Source organism: Podarcis filfolensis, assembly GCF_964270895.1.
Source record: "Podarcis filfolensis genome assembly, chromosome: 9".
Lineage (NCBI taxonomy): Eukaryota > Metazoa > Chordata > Lepidosauria > Squamata > Lacertidae > Podarcis > Podarcis filfolensis.
In genome coordinates, this window is record NC_139610.1 from 11,448,806 (window position 1) to 11,467,300 (window position 18,495).

An 18,495-nucleotide genomic window follows, 5' to 3' on the forward strand; every position below is an offset into this window, starting at 1 on the left:
CCCTCTCTGCGCAGTGCCTCCTGCCGCTTCGCTGAAGGGGCGCTGGGCAGAGAGGGGGATAATTTTTTTTCCTTGTTCTCCCCCTCTAAAACAAGGTGCGTCCTATAGAGCGAAAAATACAGTAGCTTGTACAGCAGCTGCATGTTGGTGCTTGCGTCTCAAGCGTAATTTCGCTCTTCCCTTCCTGGAGCAGGGAAAGAAACCACCGAGTGGCTGGATTAGTATCCCCGATTATGGTTTGTTTAGGAGAAAACGAGCCATAAGCACCAGTAGGGATGCAACACGAAACCACTTCTCCACTCCAGGAAGAGGAAAAGGGAGCTGGGAGGGCTTGACATGCAGGCAGATCTCAGGCACAAACTCAGTTCCCTAACCTATTTGATGGCCAGTGTTTCTGTCCAGGCTCTTATGTGTTGCGTGGCGAGTTCCCGCCTCCCCCCTCAGAAATAAAGACACGAGGCACAAGAATTCGAGTTAATGGTTCAAATTAGGCCACAACTTTATAGATTACAGGAATTGAGCGGTATTGGCTTAGGCATTGGTCCTAACAACTAACCGGTTTCCGCCTGCATGCTTGAAGACCGGTGAGGGTTAACCACCAGTAGGGGGACTCCTGCTGATGCATGTCATCTAGGACCTCCCCCCGGGGTCACCGCGCGGGGGCGTGCCGTGGGCCCACACCTCCATAGGCTTAGGACAAGGCCACGCCCCCCCGGAATCCTTTACCGGACTACACTTTGATTTGGGGGAAGGTATATGGCACTCCTTCCTCCCCTTCATCTGCATAACAATACAACAGCACCCCTACCAATGCCTAACCGCCAATACCGTGGGGTTGTGATGGTTTGCTACGACGTAGGCGAAAACCAAGTGGCTGGTGCCAATCTGCCAGTTGGGAAAATTCCTACCAGGCCCCTTGATGGTGACCAGCCGAAGTCCATAGCAACGTCAGAGAGCCTAGCCTAATGGGTGGGAGGGAAGGGAAAACCAGGTCAGCTGCGGCGCGGGAAAGAGGGAGACCCTCGGCCGCACCAGACCTAAGTAAGGCAAGGCCACGCCCCCTGGGCCAGCCGATTGGCTGGCTCGGGGTATGACGCATCCAAGGATTCCCTGGTATCGCGGGGGCTGAAGCCAGCCCCCGGGAAGGGGTGTGAAGCCCGCAACCCCACCTCCTCCCTAGCTCGGAAGTGGCTTTGTAGAGAAAAAGGAGGAATATGGCTTTACTCTCCCAGACTAGTTTATAAAAGGCTTTTGTGGGTATGGAGGCATCCCTGACTCTTCCTTTCTTTTCCCAGTGCTGCTTCTTGCTTCTGAGTTGCCTGAATAAGTACAGCGCTGGAAGAAAACACACCAAACTGCAGCCAGCTCATCCTGCAAAGACATATCTGCCCTTTAAACTTAAGACAGCGTTGTGTTTCTAACGCTTCCCTTCCAGTCCCACTGCAACTTGAGAAATAGGCTTTAAACTTGGCGTTTCCCATCTGTATTTGTAATGGATGGTAAATTAAACAGTGATATTTTTTTCTGTAGTGACGGTGTTGTGGTTTGTGCCTTCAATTCCACGTTTTACTAATTTGTAGTTTAGGTCTGTGGTTCCCAATGTGGGGCACACGCCCCACAGCGAGGCCATTTGATTTTTTAAGGGGACAATTGGAAGCTTGTTTAGACCAAGTTAATGGCCTTTTAGGCTCCCTCCACGTGCATAGGAGTTCACTGTTTGAATAATAAGAATTACAGTGGTACCTTGGGTTACATACGTTTCAGGTTACAGACTCGGCTAACCCTGAAATATTACCTCGGGTTAAGAACTTTGCTTCAGGATAAGAACAGAAATCGTGCTCCGCCGGCGCGGCGGCAGCGGGAGGCCCCATTAGCTAAAGTGGCGCTTCAGGTTAAGAACAGTTTCAGGTTAAGAACGGACCTCCAGAACGAATTAAGTTCTTAACCCGAGGTACCACTGTATATGTCATGGGGGGGGGGGCGGCATCAGGATTTTAGAGATGCTTGGTTGGGGCATGGCCAAAAGTTGGGAACCACTGGTCTAGGTGTTTTCTAAATCTAATTTATAGTCTAAGGTGGGTGGTTTTTTTTAAAGCTTTCAAATGTGAAAAAAATATCTATAATACTATGAAATGCTTGCCTGTTGCTCAGAAGTCAACTCCTTGCCCCCAAAAGTGTTTTGCTATTATTTTAGGATGTACCAAATGCACATTAAGCAGAACCAGTCTTCTGCACAAGCAGAGAACTTTTAGCAGGATTTTCTAAAACATCATCCATAATTTTGATTTACTGGACCTTCTACTATTTGTGCTCTCCCCCCCCCCCCCCAGGTCTGCAGAGAAAGTGGTCATGTTACATTATGATTTAATGTATCATAATAATAATAATAATAATAATAATAATATTTATTATTTATACCCCACCCATCTGGCTGGGTTTCCCCAGCCACTCTGGGCAGCTTCCAGCAAAATATTAAAATACAATAATGTAAATAAATACATACCCTGCACTGGAGATCAATAGACCATTGCCTTATATATGTATATAGAAATTAAAGAGATTTTATACAAATAATTTATATAGGATTGCAGCCATTCTTTCAGGTGGTTCTGCTGTGTGTGTGTCCTAGAATGCACTCGGATTATTGTCTTCTTAAATCATCACTGCAGATAAGCATCAAGGGCAAAGTTAACAGTGCGCACTTACTTATCGACTTTGTTTGTTTTGGACTGAACTGATGGCTAGACCTACAGTTTCCATAGGCTAGCCTTAAAAAGACGGTGGTTAAAGTGTTATCGTGAGCTGAAGAATAATAAACATTTATTGCTTCACCAGACACGGCAGAGATTCCTCTTTGGAAGTAGTTGTAAAGGGGGGAAAGGTGTAGCTGGTCTTGAGAAACATGTATTGTCAATCATTTCCCACAGCAGTCATTAATTCATTTGTATTCTGTAGTTAAAATTAAATGTACTTGTAGTTGAAAAGGATTTGTAGATCAAAGGACTGTATGAACTTTGGGTTGTTTAGGATCAAATAGTGCAGACAGCTCTGAATTTTTTCACGTATTGTTTTTGTCCCATAATGTTTAAAAGATGTCTTTCCAATACACACGCACCCCCCCTAGAAGCACGCTAAATATTAAATTTAAAATAAAATGAGTCTTCCTCTTTTACTCCTGGCAGAAGCTTGTGAATTGTGAATCATAGATTGAGAGATTTGCATATATAGGATGACAACCGTAGCTCTGCTAAGGTTTTCTATAAAAAGTTCTGACTAGCAGTTATTCCTTTCATCCCATATCAGTAAAACTGATGTTAGTATTGGGGGAAAAACTTAAGACAGCAAAGGCGTCACAAATATTGGCTAGAAAGTCCTGGTGTGACAATTTCAGCTGTCATCTGTCTTGAGCCAGTTTCCCTTGCGACAGAAGTCCAAACAATATAGATAATTCTGTAGTCTGGACAAACTGTGGCAAACTCTGATCTCTGCCTGATGTTACAACTGGGCAGAGCAATAATCGCTGTGTAGGAAACTGGTGGAACTGGTGCCATCTTAAATTAAGGTAGTATAAATTGCCCCATTCCAAAATTCAGAAGCAGGGCTATGAGCCAAACTGAGCCTGAAAACAAGCCTTTCAATTAGAATTTCACTTAGAATTTCACCTTTTCGTTTTGGCATTGGCAGTACAGTGGTACCTCGGGTTAAGTTCTTAATTCGTTCTGGAGGTCCGTTCTTAACCTGAAACTTTTCTTAACCTGAAGCACCACTTTAGCTAATGGGGTCTCCTGCTGCCGCCATGCCGCCGGAGCACGATTTCTGTTCTCATCCTGAAGCAAAGTTCTTAACCTGAAGCAATATTTCTGGGTTAGCAGAGTCTGTAACCTGAAGCATATGTAACCCGAGGTACCACTGTAATTACGAGTTGTGGAGGACGTTCTAGTGCGCTGTGAGAAAACTGCTTGCATACCAATAGAAATATATTAAATTTGAAGTCTTCTGTGCTCCTAAAGCACCCCTTCATAGAGGGAATGCATCTCTGTTACATCCTTCTAACCAGCCTCTGCTCTGGGGATGAGCAAATTTCTCTGCTAGGGATGAAAGCATTTCTTCACTCGCTCAGTGCAGATACAGCACAACTGCATATCCTAGGAGAAGATTGCCTGTTGCATTCTTGTGTAAAGCATTGCTCCTGAACTATGCAGAATTAGTTAAGAAATGCATAAGAAGTGGTTAAAACGGTGGCTCATCAGAGGTGCTGATGGAAGTCTAAAAAGATTGTATAAGTGATAAGTTTTGTGGTACAATTTATAATTTATATGTTAAAATCAATAAAAATTATTTAAAAAATAAAATAAATAAAGCGGGCCTCTTGCCTTGTAAGCAAGAGCAACAACATTCAGAACAGAACGTTTGTACAGAAACTGAGGGTGGACTTCACCACGGTGAATAGCTTTCACAGGCTCTAAAGGTAAATCAATTAGGATGCAAGAACAATGCATTTTTACTATTTTCAGTTTTTTTAAAAAAGTGCCGTTGGTATCAGAAGTTTGGAAACGCCGAGGTAAAGTTTTGGAATACAGAGGACTGAGAGCAATAGTGCATAGAGGAAGAAGGCTCAAAAGGAAGTTTCTACAACGTGTCCCTGTGCTTTTATTTATTTATTAATTAAATTCCTATACCCCTTTATATTTTAAAGAAAAATCTCAAAGCGGTTTACAGCACATTAAATCAATAAAAGATAAATAAAACAATCTGAAGAAAGTCAAATATAGAGTATACAGTCAAAGCAACGTGACAGAAAACTAAAATATTATCTTAAGGATTTCAGAATAAAACATTACAAAGGAGGACAACTACAGAATACATATTTAACATAGTAGGCCAGGTGGAAAGGGCTTTGCAGGGAGCTGGTTTTCTGACCACATCTGCCGTTTGCTGAGCGTATGGTGATAAAACACACGGAGCGTGATTTTCAGTATGTGTGCAACCATTTCAACGCATAGAAGCGCATAGCTATGATGTGCTGGAAGTTTTTAATGTTTGATGTTTCATCGCGTTTTCAATATTTGGTTGGCTGCCCAGAGTGACTGGGGAAACCCAGCCAGATGGACGGGGTATAAATAATAAATTGTTGTTGTTTAGTCGTTTAGTCGTGTCTAACTCTTCGTGACCCCATGGACCAGAGCACGCCAGGCACTCCTGTCTTCCACTGCCTCCCGCAGTTTGGTCAAACTCATGCTGGTAGCTTCGAGAACACTGTCCAACCATCTCGTCCTCTATCGTCCCCTTCTCCTTGAGCCCTCCATCTTTCCCAACATCAGGGTCTTTTCTAGGGAGTCTTCTCTTCTCATGAGGTGGCGAAAGTACTGGAGCCTCAGCTTCACGATCTGTCCTTCCAGTGAGCACTCAGGCCTGATTTCCTTCAGAATGGATAGGTTTGATCTTCTCGCAGTCCATGGGACTCTCAAGAGTCTCCTCCAGCACCATAATTCAAAAGCATCAATTCTTCGGCGATCAGCCTTCTTTATGGTCCAGCTCTCACTTCCATACATCACTACTGGGAAAACCATAGCTTTAACTATACGGACCTTTGTTGGCAAGGTGATGTCTCTGCTTTTTAAAATGCTGTCTAGGTTTGTCATTGCTTTTCTCCCAAGAAGCAGGCGTCTTTTAATTTCGTGAGTGCTCATTATTATAGGTCGGAGCCAAGCATGTCATTCTTTCCCTCAAAAGAAAAGAAAAATTTCCTGATTGTAATGCTGACTGCATTAGACGCTGACTAAATTAGACATTAGACCATTGGCGAGACATGATAAACACTTAACGGGTTAAACAGGGTATTAAGAGAAATATCTTTTAAAGTTCATAGGGCTTTCTGTAGATTCTCATAGGAACAGAGCTGTAAATTCTCAGTGAGTAAGCCTAACTGCCCGCTCTAGCTGAAGAGCTAAGTTTGCGTCCAATATAACAGTTGCTGACAGAAATTTGCTGGTTAACAGAAACTTGGGAGTAGCTAGGTGATGGAATACAAAACTTGGGTATCGTTTCAGCCGAGATTTTATCTCGTTGTTTATTCAACGCTTCTAATTACACGAGATCAAAATGCATGAAAAAAATAGAGGGGCAAGCAGAGAGGGTTGCTTTTTTCTTATTTCCACTGGAATTAGTGATAGAAGGAAGTGTCAGTGGGTTTTATGGGGCTTCTTGCGAAAGGGTCCTTGGGCAGGGTTTTTAAAATAAGCAACATGTACAAAACAAATAACAAATGCTGGAAATTTAGGGAAAAAGAAGGTACTTTTTACCATATGTGGTGGGAATGTAAGAAAGTAAAGGACTTCTGGGAAATGATTTATAATGAGATTTTTAAAATGTTGCCCTTTTATTTGGTATAGTAGGTACAGAGATTTATAAGCATGATAAAAAGAAATGTTTTTATATGCGACAACTGCAGCAAGAATACTATTAGCCTAGTGAGATGGAAGCAAGAAGAGTGGCAGATGAAACTGATAGATTATGCCGAGTTGGCGAAATAAACTGGGAAAATTTGGAACCAGCAAGACCAGACTTTCCTGAAAGACTGGAAGAAAATTATGATATATCTGAAAGACAATTGTAATCAATTGACATCGCTTTTAGGGTTGCAAGAAGTTTTGTAAGGAGAACTATATGAATTATTGCAAAAAAAAAGGACCAAGAAGGAGTTTATTTAGGATTTGGATTTTATAGCAATAACTATTAAAATAAAATCAGAAAGAAAGCTAGAAAAAAAATTAGTCGAGGTTGACAGAAGTATATATATATATATATATATATATATATATATATATATATATAATGAGCAACATGACTTTAGCTCTGATGCACAAATGGGAAAAATATTTGGTTCTGGTACAGCGATATGTGGGGTCCATGAAGAAATGGGATAGGCGTGGACTCATGGAGGGCTTCAGCGTACAAAAAATGGATTCAAAAAATGTGCTGCTTCAGGTGTGAAGATGTGCCCTTGCGTTTTTTTGCAGTTTGGCATACCGAACAGGTAACAGTAGTAAATTTATGGTGCTGCTCTACTGAGCCAGAAGAGGGCATTGCAGCAGTATGGCAAAAGCATCATTCCACCGTTCTCAAAACCCAAAACTGCTGCTTTGATGAATCCTGAAAGGGAGACAGAACAAAATAAAACAGCAGATGCGACAGACCATAATATGCAAGTGATGCTGGTATTATTATTATTTATTACATTGATTAGTTGCTTATGACATATAATGTCTCAGAGTAAGTTATGATGATAGAAGTGCCGCAAATAAAAAAAAGACCTTAACACAATGGACAAGAGTATGTGTAATATACTCCTATTAAAATACCATTAAATTAGGTTATGTTTACTTTTTAGAATGGCATACTGTTATGCTCACTCCAGATCTCTGAGGGCTGAGAACTCAAGGGGTACACCAGCTGTGAAGCCAGGTTCTGCTACTTTGAAATGAGGTCACGGGGCTTGTGGCATTCTTGTGATGTTGTTGTTTAGTCGTTTAGTTGTGTCCGACTCTTCGTGACCCCATGGACCTGAGCACGCCAGGCACTCCTGTCTTCCACTGCCTCCCGCAGTTTGATCAAACTCATGTTGGTAGCTTTGAGAACACTGTCCAACCATCTCATCCTCTGTCGTCCCCTTCTCCTTGTGCCCTCCATCTTTCCCAATATCAGGGTCTTTTCCAGGGAGTCTTATCTTCTCATGAGGTGCCCAAAGTATTGGAGCCTCAGCTTCAGGATCTGTCCTTCCAGTGAGCACTCAGGGCTGATTTCCTTCAGAATGGATAGGTCTTGCAGTCCATGGGACTCTCAAGAGTCTCCTCCAGCACCATAATTCAAAAGCATTCATGGATCACTGCCTTGCCGTAGCGAAGGGGCTTGAATAACTCAGAGAAGCTATGAACTATGCTGAGCAGGGCACCCAAGATGGACAGGTCATAGTGGAGAGTTTTGACCAAATGTGATCCACCTGGAGCAGGAACCGGCAAGCCACTCCAGTATCTCTGCCAAGAAAACTCCATGGACAAAGACAGCAGGCATATAAAAAGGCAAAAGGTAAGTCTGGCTAATCCCCAAAGACACATTTTCAACACCCCCCCCCCCGGATGTAATCTTATGAACCTTTGAAAGAAAGCAGCAGAAAATAACATCTGTTTGCTGAAGCTACCCAAGCTTTGAAAGCAGCTCCTGAGCAGTATCTTAACCCCCTAGAACAGGCATGTCCAAAGTTCATTTTGGGGGCCTAATGCGGCCCGCTGGTCGGTTTAATCCAGCCCCTGTGGCAGTTTATTTCCTGGGGTAAAATCCTAAAAAAACCTCAACCCTAAAAAAAGCTCAACAACTTCAATGCTAAAAAAAGGTTAACAACTTTGGTCGGCCCTCACGACCCTTCACTTCATCAAATCTGGCCCTCTTTGGAAAAAGTTTGGACACCACTGCCCTTAGAATGCACCTGGCTTCCAGGTGGAAAAATCTAAATTAGAAACAGAAGTGCTAGAACCCAAAACTAAAATCATGTCAAAAATGTATAACTTGCTGCTGAAATGGAATACACAGGATGAAACGGTTAAGTCAGCTATGATTAAATGGGCACAAGATCTTGGACATAACATTATGTTTGCTGATTGGGAACAGTTATGGACCACAGGTATGAAATTCACGGCATGTAATGCCTTAAGAGAGAATATTATGAAAATGGTATACAGGTGGTACATAACCCCAGTCAAGCTCGCAAAAATATATCACTTGCCCGATAATAAATGCTGGAAATGCAAGGAAATGGAAGGTACATTTTTTCACCTATGGTGGACGTGCCCAAAGATCAAGGCCTTTTGGGAAATGATTTATAACGAAATGAAAAAGATATTTAAGTATACTTTTCTGAAAAAACCAGAGGCTTTTCTCTTGGGTATAGTCGGCCATTTGGTGCCAAAGAAGGACAGAATCTTTTTTATGTATGCTACAACGGCAGCAAGAATACTTATAGCAAAGCACTGGAAGACTCAAGATCTACCCACTCTGGAAGAATGGCAGATGAAGTTGATTGACTGTATGGGACTAGCAGAAATGACCGGCAGAATCCGCGACCAGGGAGAAAAGTCAGCAGAAGAAGATTGGAAGAAATTTAAGGAATATCTACAGAAATATTATAAAATTAATGAAATTTGAAAAGATGTTGGTTTGAACTTTGGTGGTTTCCAGCTGTTATGATAAAGATAATGGGGATTATAAGTGTTTTTGTTACTAAATTTAAAAAAGTTGAGTGGAAAATAAGGCGATATTTTAAAAGGAATGTTAAGAGATTAGGATTTGCTGAATTAACAAATTGAACTAGAGAACAAGAAGGGGAGGTATGAGGAAGTCAAGGAAATATGTGACTGAAAACTGTTATTGAAACTGAATTGTTTTTAATTTCTTTTTCTTTTTCTTTTTCTTTTTGTTTTTATATAAATTTGGAAAATTCAATAAACATTCATTTAAAAAAAAATAGAATGCACTTGTGATGTTCTTCAAAGAAATCGAAAACAGCAACCGTTTGTTTCCTTGCCAATAAGGAGAGACATGTAGAGAGAAGAGAGATTTTGGGAAAGCTGAAAACTTCTACTTCCTCAGCGCTTCTTTGAGATCAATACGTTCTTGCTCTCATTGAAGAGATAAACCTAGTTAGACTTTCCAAAGCTCAGAATCAATAATTTTGTCCTTTGATGATAATTTCAGGCACCAATTCACACCTCATATTGTTAAGCAGTCATTTTTCACATCAACTTGAATTTTTGAGCTGTCCAAGTGTTGAAATGGCCCATTTTGGCCTGGCTGCCCATTAATAAAAGCTCTGGGAGGTGGTGACAGTGATCTTTTTAATCATCCGAAAACACCCATGGATAAGCTATCTGTTTATTGCACTGATTGTGCAGATAAAGAAACAGGCATCGAGAGAGATCAGCTTGATGAATAGGCAGGGTTTGCTCTGAGTCAGGGCTAAGCCCCAGATTGTTGAGTTATTAATCCATTGGCAAACATCTCTTGCTGAAAGAAAACACTTATCTTAACCCCAAACACTGCCAGCATTACTGTACTGTAACTTGCAACCTATCTGGATCGCACAAAGGTTTTTTGTCCTTCCCATCTCCCCAAAATGTGTTGATGGCAGCAGCAGCAGCAGCAGCCTTAATTTTTTTTATTGTTTTCTATGTCCCCCTGTGCCTTTCCGTCATTTTAACTTGCTCCCTATGTTTCTGGAGGTCCTGATTCCCCCATAAATCCTTATGGTTCCCCACAGAGGCTATTATCTGAATCACCAGATCTGCCAGAGCTGTCATATTGGCTCTTGTCCATAGCTGTCAACTTACAGATTTGAAAATAAGGGACCAGCAGCCTCGGAAATAAGGGATCAGCAGCCAAAATAAGGGATTTTAGTCAACCAGCAGCCAAACGAAGCCTCAAGTGGTGGTTCCCACAGCGCAGCAACCCGGCAAAGGGGATGCAGCAAGGAAAACCACCGTCACCTCTCCGCTGGGAAGCGCTGAGCAAAGGCGAGTCCCCAGGCAACGCGGCCAATTTGATCGGCACAAAGCATGCAAGCTCCACCCCCCAGTCGTTCTTAGACTCCTTATTGGGTGAGCAACACAGTCAAGCAACACAGTTGGAGCCTCCCTCCTCCCTGGCCGGCAGGGAGAGGAGCTGCTTCCTTTGAAACCCGGGAAATTTAAGGGACATCATCAATAAGGGACAGCAGCGAGACACAGCGCTGGGATAAGGGACTTTCCCGCCAAATAATGGGACGGTTGACAGCTATGCTCTTGTCAGAAATAGTATACCTGAGCCAACTCTGAGCTAAGGAGAGACAAAAGAGCAACTTGAAAAACATGTAAGTTTTTGTTATTTAAGGCCAGCAACTTTAAGAAAGAGATGTGCATAACGGTGTATCAGGGATGGGTTGGAGGAAGGACTTATTCCTCTCAGCAATAGGTTTTTTTTTTAAGGCTTTATTTATTTTCAGTAGGAAAGCCAGATAAATTGTCTTACTCAAAGGAACCCCCTCTTCCCTCTTGCTCATCCATCATAGGCGCACCACAGTGTAACTTTCTAGCAAAAGAGGTGCCAGAACTCACCATGTTCTCTTATAATGGCAATGGCGCCCACCTGAGAGGTGTCAGAATTGAGTTCCGGTGAGTTCTGGCTGAAAAAAAATCCCTGGGTGTACAGTGGTACCTCGGGTTACATACGCTTCAGGTTACATACGCTTCAGATTACAGACTCCGCTAACCCAGAAATAGTGCTTCAGGTTAAGAACTTTGCTTCAGGAAGAGAACAGAAATCGTGCTCTGGCGGCACGGCGGCAGCAGCAGGAGGCCCCATTAGCTAAAGTGGTGCTTCAGGTTAAGAACAGTTTCAGGTTAAGTACGGACCTCCGGAACGAATTAAGTACTTAACCTGAGGTACCACTGTACATTATTTAACAAACCATGTAAATACATTAGGTAGCACCACGCTCAATGTTTTAGCGGATTACTCCAGAGTTTGCCGTGTGTCAATGGTGGTGTCCTCGCCCTGTTGTTGCTTCTGATGTGTTCAATAAAATGTGCTATGTTTCCTCAAAATCCCCCCCCCCCCAGCTTTAGGTTGCTTGGATGTTTCTAGTAAAGAAGAAGAAGAAGAAGAAGAAGAAGAAGAAGAAGAAGAAGAAGAAGAAGAAGAAGAAGAGTAGTAGTAGTAGTAGTAGTAGTAGTTTGGATTTGATATCCCGCCTTGCACTCCCTTTAAGGAGTCTCAAAGCGGCTAACATTCTCCTTTCCCTTCCTCCCCCACAACAAACACTCTGTGAGGTGAGTGGGGCTGAGAGAGTTCAAAGAAGTGTGACTAGCCCAAGGTCACCCAGCAGCTGCATGTGGAGGAGCAGAGACGTGAACCCGGTTCCCCAGATTACGAGACTACCGCTCTTAACCACTACACCACACTGGCTCTCAGGTAAAGGGACCCCTGACCATTAGGTCCAGTCATGACCAACTCTGGGGTTGCGGCGCTCATCTCGCTTTATTGGCCAAGGGAGCTGGTGTACAGCTTCCGGGTCAAGTGGCCACCATGACTAAGCTGCTTCTGGCGAACCAGAGCAGCACACGGAAATGCCGTTTACCTTCCCACCGGAGTGGTACCTATTTATCTACTTGCACTTTGACGTGCTTTTGAACTGCTAGGTTGGCAGGAGCTGGGACCGAACAATGGGAGCTCACCCCGTCGCGGGGATTTGAACCACCGACCTTCTGATCGGCAAGTCTTAGGCTCTGTGGTTTAACCCACAGCGCCACGCACGTCCCTGGATGTTTCTACCATGAGCACAATGTTACAGGTGTAGAAGGTAAAAATGAACTGACATTAGGATAAATTCCTGGAGAGCATCCTCTCTGTGTATGGGGGGTGCAAGGTCCCTGAAGTTCAAAAGACAGCATTTCTTCTCCTCATGGCAGCATTGAGACAGGGATGGGAGCAAGGAATCTTCAGAGAACAATCATTGAAGGCAGCCAGACAACCCTTGGAGGAAATTCCCTTATTCCGAATAGGATTCCTCGCAAGAAAAGGGGAAAGTTGACAGCTATGCGTAGGTGTGGCAAAGAAGGGTCGGCCACTCCTTGCAGTAGCCACTGATCCTGTAGGGCTCCAGTGGGATATTTGGATTTGATCCTTTAAGCCAGTGTTTGTTTGTTTGAAAAAACAACTGGTTGTTTTTAACGGTCGTGGTTTATGGAACTGCTGTATATCGGTGTGCATGGTCCCACATGTGCAAGTTCTGCCTCAGACCTTTGCGCATTCAGTAGGATGGCACTTAAAAATGGAAAGCGTAATGCTGGTGGTCAACAAAAGAGGTTTAAAGACTCTCTCAAGGCAAATCTCATAAAATCTAAATAGTATAAACACTGACAACTGGGAAACACTGGCCTGTGAGTGCTCCAATTGGAGAATAGCCTTTACCAAAGGTGTCATGGACTTTGAAGATGCTTGAACTCAGGACGAAATGGAGGAACGTGCTAAGAGGAAGGCACGTTTGGCAAACCCTCACCGTGATCAACTCCCACCTGGAAACCTATGTCCCCACCATGGAAGGATGTGTGGATCCAGAATTGGCCTCCACAGTCACTTAGGGACTGACTGTTAAGACCCTGTTCCTGGAAGACAATCTTACTCGGCTACGAGGGATTGCCAAAGAAGAAGAAGAAGACAACAGAGGGGACTTCTGAGTATATTTATGGGTTCAGTTCCAATTGGGAATCTCAAGGTTCCTAAGCACAGGAAAATTCTAAGTGTTTTAATATAAATGTGCTTAGTTTCTGTTTGAACATGAGGAGGTCTAGATGATGGTGAGGGGTAAGGCTTGTGTGTTTGTTCCCTCCTGGCTTTAAGCCCAAACACCTGAACAGGTTGTTTGTTTCTACATACAAATACAGGTATGCATAGTCCTGACTGCTGTGTGACTTCTTTATGAAAACAAGTTCTGGTGAAAAGCAATTTGGGGAGAATCGTTGAGTGTACTTAATCACTTTTCTACTTTGTTTCAAAGCAGCCTGAAGTGCTGATTTGGAATGGAGAAATGGGGGAGGGGGGGAGTTAAGCGCTGCTCAGTTTTCCATTCTTCAATACCTTCCGAAGGATTTTCTTAAAAAGAAAAATAGCTTTAGGAACAGAGAAAGTGGTGCTGAAGTTTGCCCTTGCCTTCAGCTTCTTTGCTCCAAATTTCCCCAAGCCACATTTTTCACACTTTTAAATCACCGCATCCTAAACCTGCAATTCCCTAAAAAATCTTGGAGGAAAGGAGCTGTGTGTTGCCTTAAAAAAAAAAAAGGTTTGCATGAATTTCGGCCCTTAGTTGGCAGGCTTGAGCTCCAGCAATTTCTGTTTCAGCAGCTGAGAGCTGGATTTTTATTCACCTGTGCTGAACAAGTTAACCAAAGGGTGCCTCATGTTCTCCTTAGACACTCAGGGTGGATCCAGATTATTAATGATGATGGTGGAGTGCCTCAATTAATTCAGACTGAGACAGGGATTTATCTATCCTAACCGGTTTTGTTTGGCTAGCCTTGAGATGCTTAGAGCCTTTCCAGGAAATGGAATGCCAAGAATGTGGATGTAGATCGGATAAATTATCTGCAATATTTAAATAGCTAACTTAGAAGCCTGGGAGCTAACTGCAATATTTACATGGCGGTTCTGTACACCAAGTGCCACAGCAAAGATGCAAATCTGTTTAATTTCAGCATTGGTCCCATATCTCTTTCAAGCTTTTAAATTTTTTAAAAAATCTTAAAACCTCCCCCCCCACCCACAATTTGTGTTGCACTGGGTGATTAAACTGCTGCCGTTTTGTTTTGTTTTTTATCCCTGGGCTCTTTCAAATGTATTGGGGAAATTGTATTTTATTTTTTAATTATGCTTGTAAGCTGACTTAAGGCTTTCTTATGAATGGTAGCATGGTAGCATCATGCATTCCTTAAATAAATTCCCGTAGCATGAAGATCCACTGTTTTTCTGATTGACTGGATCATGCCAATGACCGTGTCAATGTATGGCTTTGCCCAAGACATTTTGGTGCCTGAGGCAAACCACAAAACGGTGCACCCCACACGACCAGGGAAGAAGGGATGAGCGAAGAGCTACCTCGGGAACAAGCAGGGAATAAAGATTTACATTGAGATCTGCTGTCCCCGTGGATCCTGCTGCTTAAGGCTTGAGAAAGCCCTCTCTAGCCACTGACAGTGGTGGAGGAACCCTCTCCGGCACCCAGTGCCGGACACCGAGGGGCGGGGCAAACCACCTGGTGTGATGGCCTGGGATTCGGACTCGGAGGCTGAACCTGAGGAATCCCAGCCTGCACAGGAGTCCCCGCCTCCAGAACCAGCTGAGCCGGGGCTGGGGCCTGAGCCTAAAGGGTCCTCACCTGTGCTGGATCCTCAGGTGCAGGCACCAGTTGAGTCTGTTCTGGCTCCTGAGGTGATGGAGGACCCATTGCCTGCAGGTGCTCCACTCTCAGCCCCGTCAGAGGAAGCTGAGGTTGCCTCTGGGTCCGGTAACCCTCCAGCCTCTCCTGAGCTGCAGAGGCTCAGGGCAGAGAGGCGGAGGGAACTAAGTTCCCGCAGGAGGAGTGCTCACCTCCAGGCCAGGAGAGGCGAGTCACCTGTGGACCGGGGCCGCCTATACCTCGGGGCAGATAAAGGCCAGCCAGCCCAGTCCCAGGTTGCGGGAGCAACATTGTTGGTAGCCTGTTCCTGCCTGCACCCTGTCCTGCTCTTCTACCAGAGTTCCTGACCCCACCCGACTCCCTGCCTTGGACCCAGCTTCAGCTTTGACGGACAGCCTCCACACCGCACCCTCGACCTTGGACTGGAATCGGACCTTGCCTCACGGTTAACCCTCGGGACTAGCACATGGAGGGAGGCAGGGGCCATCTTGTCACCCCCCTCCCAGAGTGGCACCTGGGGTGGACCACCCCCTCCGCCCCCCACTTTGTACGCCCCTGGCCACTGGTACATTGGCACGATCTGTCCTGAATTGTCTGTAGCAGCACTGCCTCCATGTCAGTTTCCCCCCTCCACTGATCAACCTTTGTGTGGCACTGCGAATAAACAAACTGGCATGAACAGAGCTGGCAGGCTACTGATGAAGAGCGTCAAATGTGAAATTATTTTTGACACTTCTATATGGAAACATCAAGCCAATTGCATGCCTGCAAAGTCCAGCTGTACAAAGAAAGTGGATTTTGCACTCTTGCACAGCAAACCTCTTTCCCCACCAAAACTAGATGTTTTGTGGTAAGGGAACTGAAGGCGGAATGCCCTGGAAAGGGTGGAATAAAAATTGTTTGACATGACATAACCGACCAGGAAGGATGCTCAACAAATAGCCAGCGCCATGTGACCTCTCCATAAACTTTGTGCAAATACATCAGGATGAATGCTCATTAGACAGGTTGCCCAGAAGCAAACTTAATCTTGTTGAACATTTTGCAATTGTTTTGCAACTGCAGAGGTGTATCTAGCCTGGCAAATCCAGTGAGTCAGATTTTGTGCTGATGGGGAACAGATGAACCAGAATGTTTACAACACTGAGGCAGGAAAAGAATCTCACAGCTGAGATTGCATCCCTATACAATCTTGAAATGAAGTCATATTCCATTTCATTGGGAGCTGATCTAATATTTAGTTAAGAATCCAGTTAGCTTCATTTAAGGGGACTGAATCTTTCTTCTTAGGACCCCTCCAGACTTTTTATTTTCTGGGTGTATTTTTGCAATCTGCCATTGAAAAATATATACCGCATTTGTAGTGGATTTATACTGCTGTGTCCACACATAATTCCACTTTATTAGCTGTTTAGTGAGGCTTGGCCAATGTTCTGAAGAGCACTCTTGCTCTACAGCACAACGAAAGCAGGACGGAAAAACAGCAGCAGTGTTCTCCACAGCTTTAATTACAGTTCCATTGCATTTTTATGTAAGCTATGCGGGTGGCGCTGTGGGTTAAACCACAGAGCCTAGGGCTTGCTGATCAGAAGGTCGGTGGTTTGAATCTCCGCGACGGGGTGAGCTCCTGTTGCTTGGTCCCTGCTCTACCTCTCTTTTAAATCAGAACCAGTGAAGGCGGTGAAGGTCCTGTGTGAGTGTCTGGAGGCGGTTGGAGGATGGATGGCGGCTAACAGATTGAGGTTGAATCCTGACAAGACAGAAGTACTGTTTTTGGGGGACAGGAGGCGGTGCGCTGCTCTGTTTCGTCAGAAGCGGCTTAGTCATGCTGGCCTCATGACCCGGAAGCTGTACGCCGGCTCCCTCGGCCAATAAAGCGAGATGAGCGCCGCAACTCCAGAGTTGGCCCCGACTGGACCTAATGGTCAGGGGTCCCTTTACCTTACTAGTATATATGGCGATCAGGGATAACTGGGGGCAACTGTTATGACAAAACACAGCATGGGACCAGGTTAGCATGTCAGACTTTAGGCCAGGCATAGGCAAAGTTGGCCATCCAGATGTTTTGGAAGTACAACTCCCATCATCCCTAGCTAACAGGACCAGTGGTCAGGGACAATGGGAATTATCGTCTCAAAACATCTGGAGGGCCGAGTTTCCTATGCCTGCTTTAGGCACTAATGTGAAAGAATTGTCCCAATAAACTAGTATCCTACTGATATTTGTGACGTGGCTCCCTGTCTGTGGAATGCTCTCCCCGAAGACGCTCACCTGGAGCCATCATTACATGTTTTTTTTTTTTTAATGATATTTATTCAGAGTTTCAAAAGTACAAGAAAAAGGACAAAAAATAAGAAAAAAAGGAACAAATACATCACAACAAAAAAGAAAAAAGAAAAAAAGACAAATCCCATATTACATCTTTTCATTTGCTTAATTCTTTGACCTCCTCACACCTCCCTTTTTGTATTCTAATTTAATTCGTTGTTTCAGCAAATTCTTTCCGTCTTTCTCAATTCTTATTTAGATAGTCTAACCTATTAGTTGACTCAACAAGTCCTTTCCATCTTTTGACATATTCTGTCATTCAATTTACCTTGATTTATTTAACCTTGTCTTACCATAAAAAGAAAACCTTAATGTTCAAAATTTAAAACATATTTATACATAACTCCTTATATCCTTTCTACCAAAGCCAGATAATTCCATTCCAACATTTTTCCTAATATTTCATTAGTTTTACACTAATTCCAAAAATAAAAAGAAAATTTTCCTTTTATAGGCTCTTTTGTTAAAAATTTTTGTCCAAAGTCCCTTCTTCCTGGTCTCGGGTTATGCCAGTCCTTACTGTCCATTCCATCCAGTCCATCAACCTGGTGATCTTATGTCCGAGGCCCTTAAGTCTCTTCTATGCCTCTTCTGCAGATTTTCTTCTTCTTGTTTATGCTTACACTTTTCCTTATGTTTCGTTGGTTTCTTTCTTAATTTCTTCCCTTTCTCCTTGAGGAGTAGGTCTCTGGGGGATTCCAACTGATAGTTATATCCATCTTCCTTCATCAGACTAGCCCATTCCCCACAGTCCCACTCCCCGCCATCATCATTATAATCCAAAAAGTAACTATCCAAAAAATAGTTGTCAGCATATTTCCAAGTCCTCCCAAAGTTAAGAGCCTCCTTAACTCCAGGCTCTCCCAGGCCAACTCCAAATTCAATCTTCCAAAACAGTGGCTTGTGCTCCTGCAGGGCTTCGGATCTCTCCATTTGTGTTGCTTGGGGTGTGATCGCAGCCTCCTCCATCTTCATCTGCCCTTGCACTTGGCCAGTCGAACCAATTTCCTGAGTTGGTCGCTGCATAATTTCTATGTTTCCTGTTAATCCATATTCACTGGCTACAGCAGTCATCAAGTCCAACTTCTCCTTCATCAAACCCATCTTCTCATGCAACTGCTCCAGCAAAGCATTTATCTTGCAAAAAGCAGACACCAAAACTTCCTCCCCACACATTTCTATTCAAGGTC

The 18,495-nt window shown here is 43.8% G+C and overlaps 1 protein-coding gene and 1 long non-coding RNA gene across 2 annotated transcripts in view; one reads left to right on the forward strand and one right to left on the reverse strand.

The window, feature by feature from the left end:
* ANAPC4 (anaphase promoting complex subunit 4) overlaps window positions 1–1,529 on the forward strand; it is a 36,421-nt gene extending 34,892 nt beyond the window's left edge. Inside the window, exon 29 of the mRNA XM_083630363.1 lies at window positions 1,296–1,529. The gene's annotated coding sequence lies outside the window, so the exon portion shown is untranslated. The remainder of the gene's footprint in view (window positions 1–1,295) is intronic.
* Window positions 1–18,495, reverse strand: part of LOC310770301 — a 103,977-nt gene that overhangs the window by 14,209 nt on the left and 71,273 nt on the right. The gene's annotated exons all lie outside the window — the stretch shown is intronic.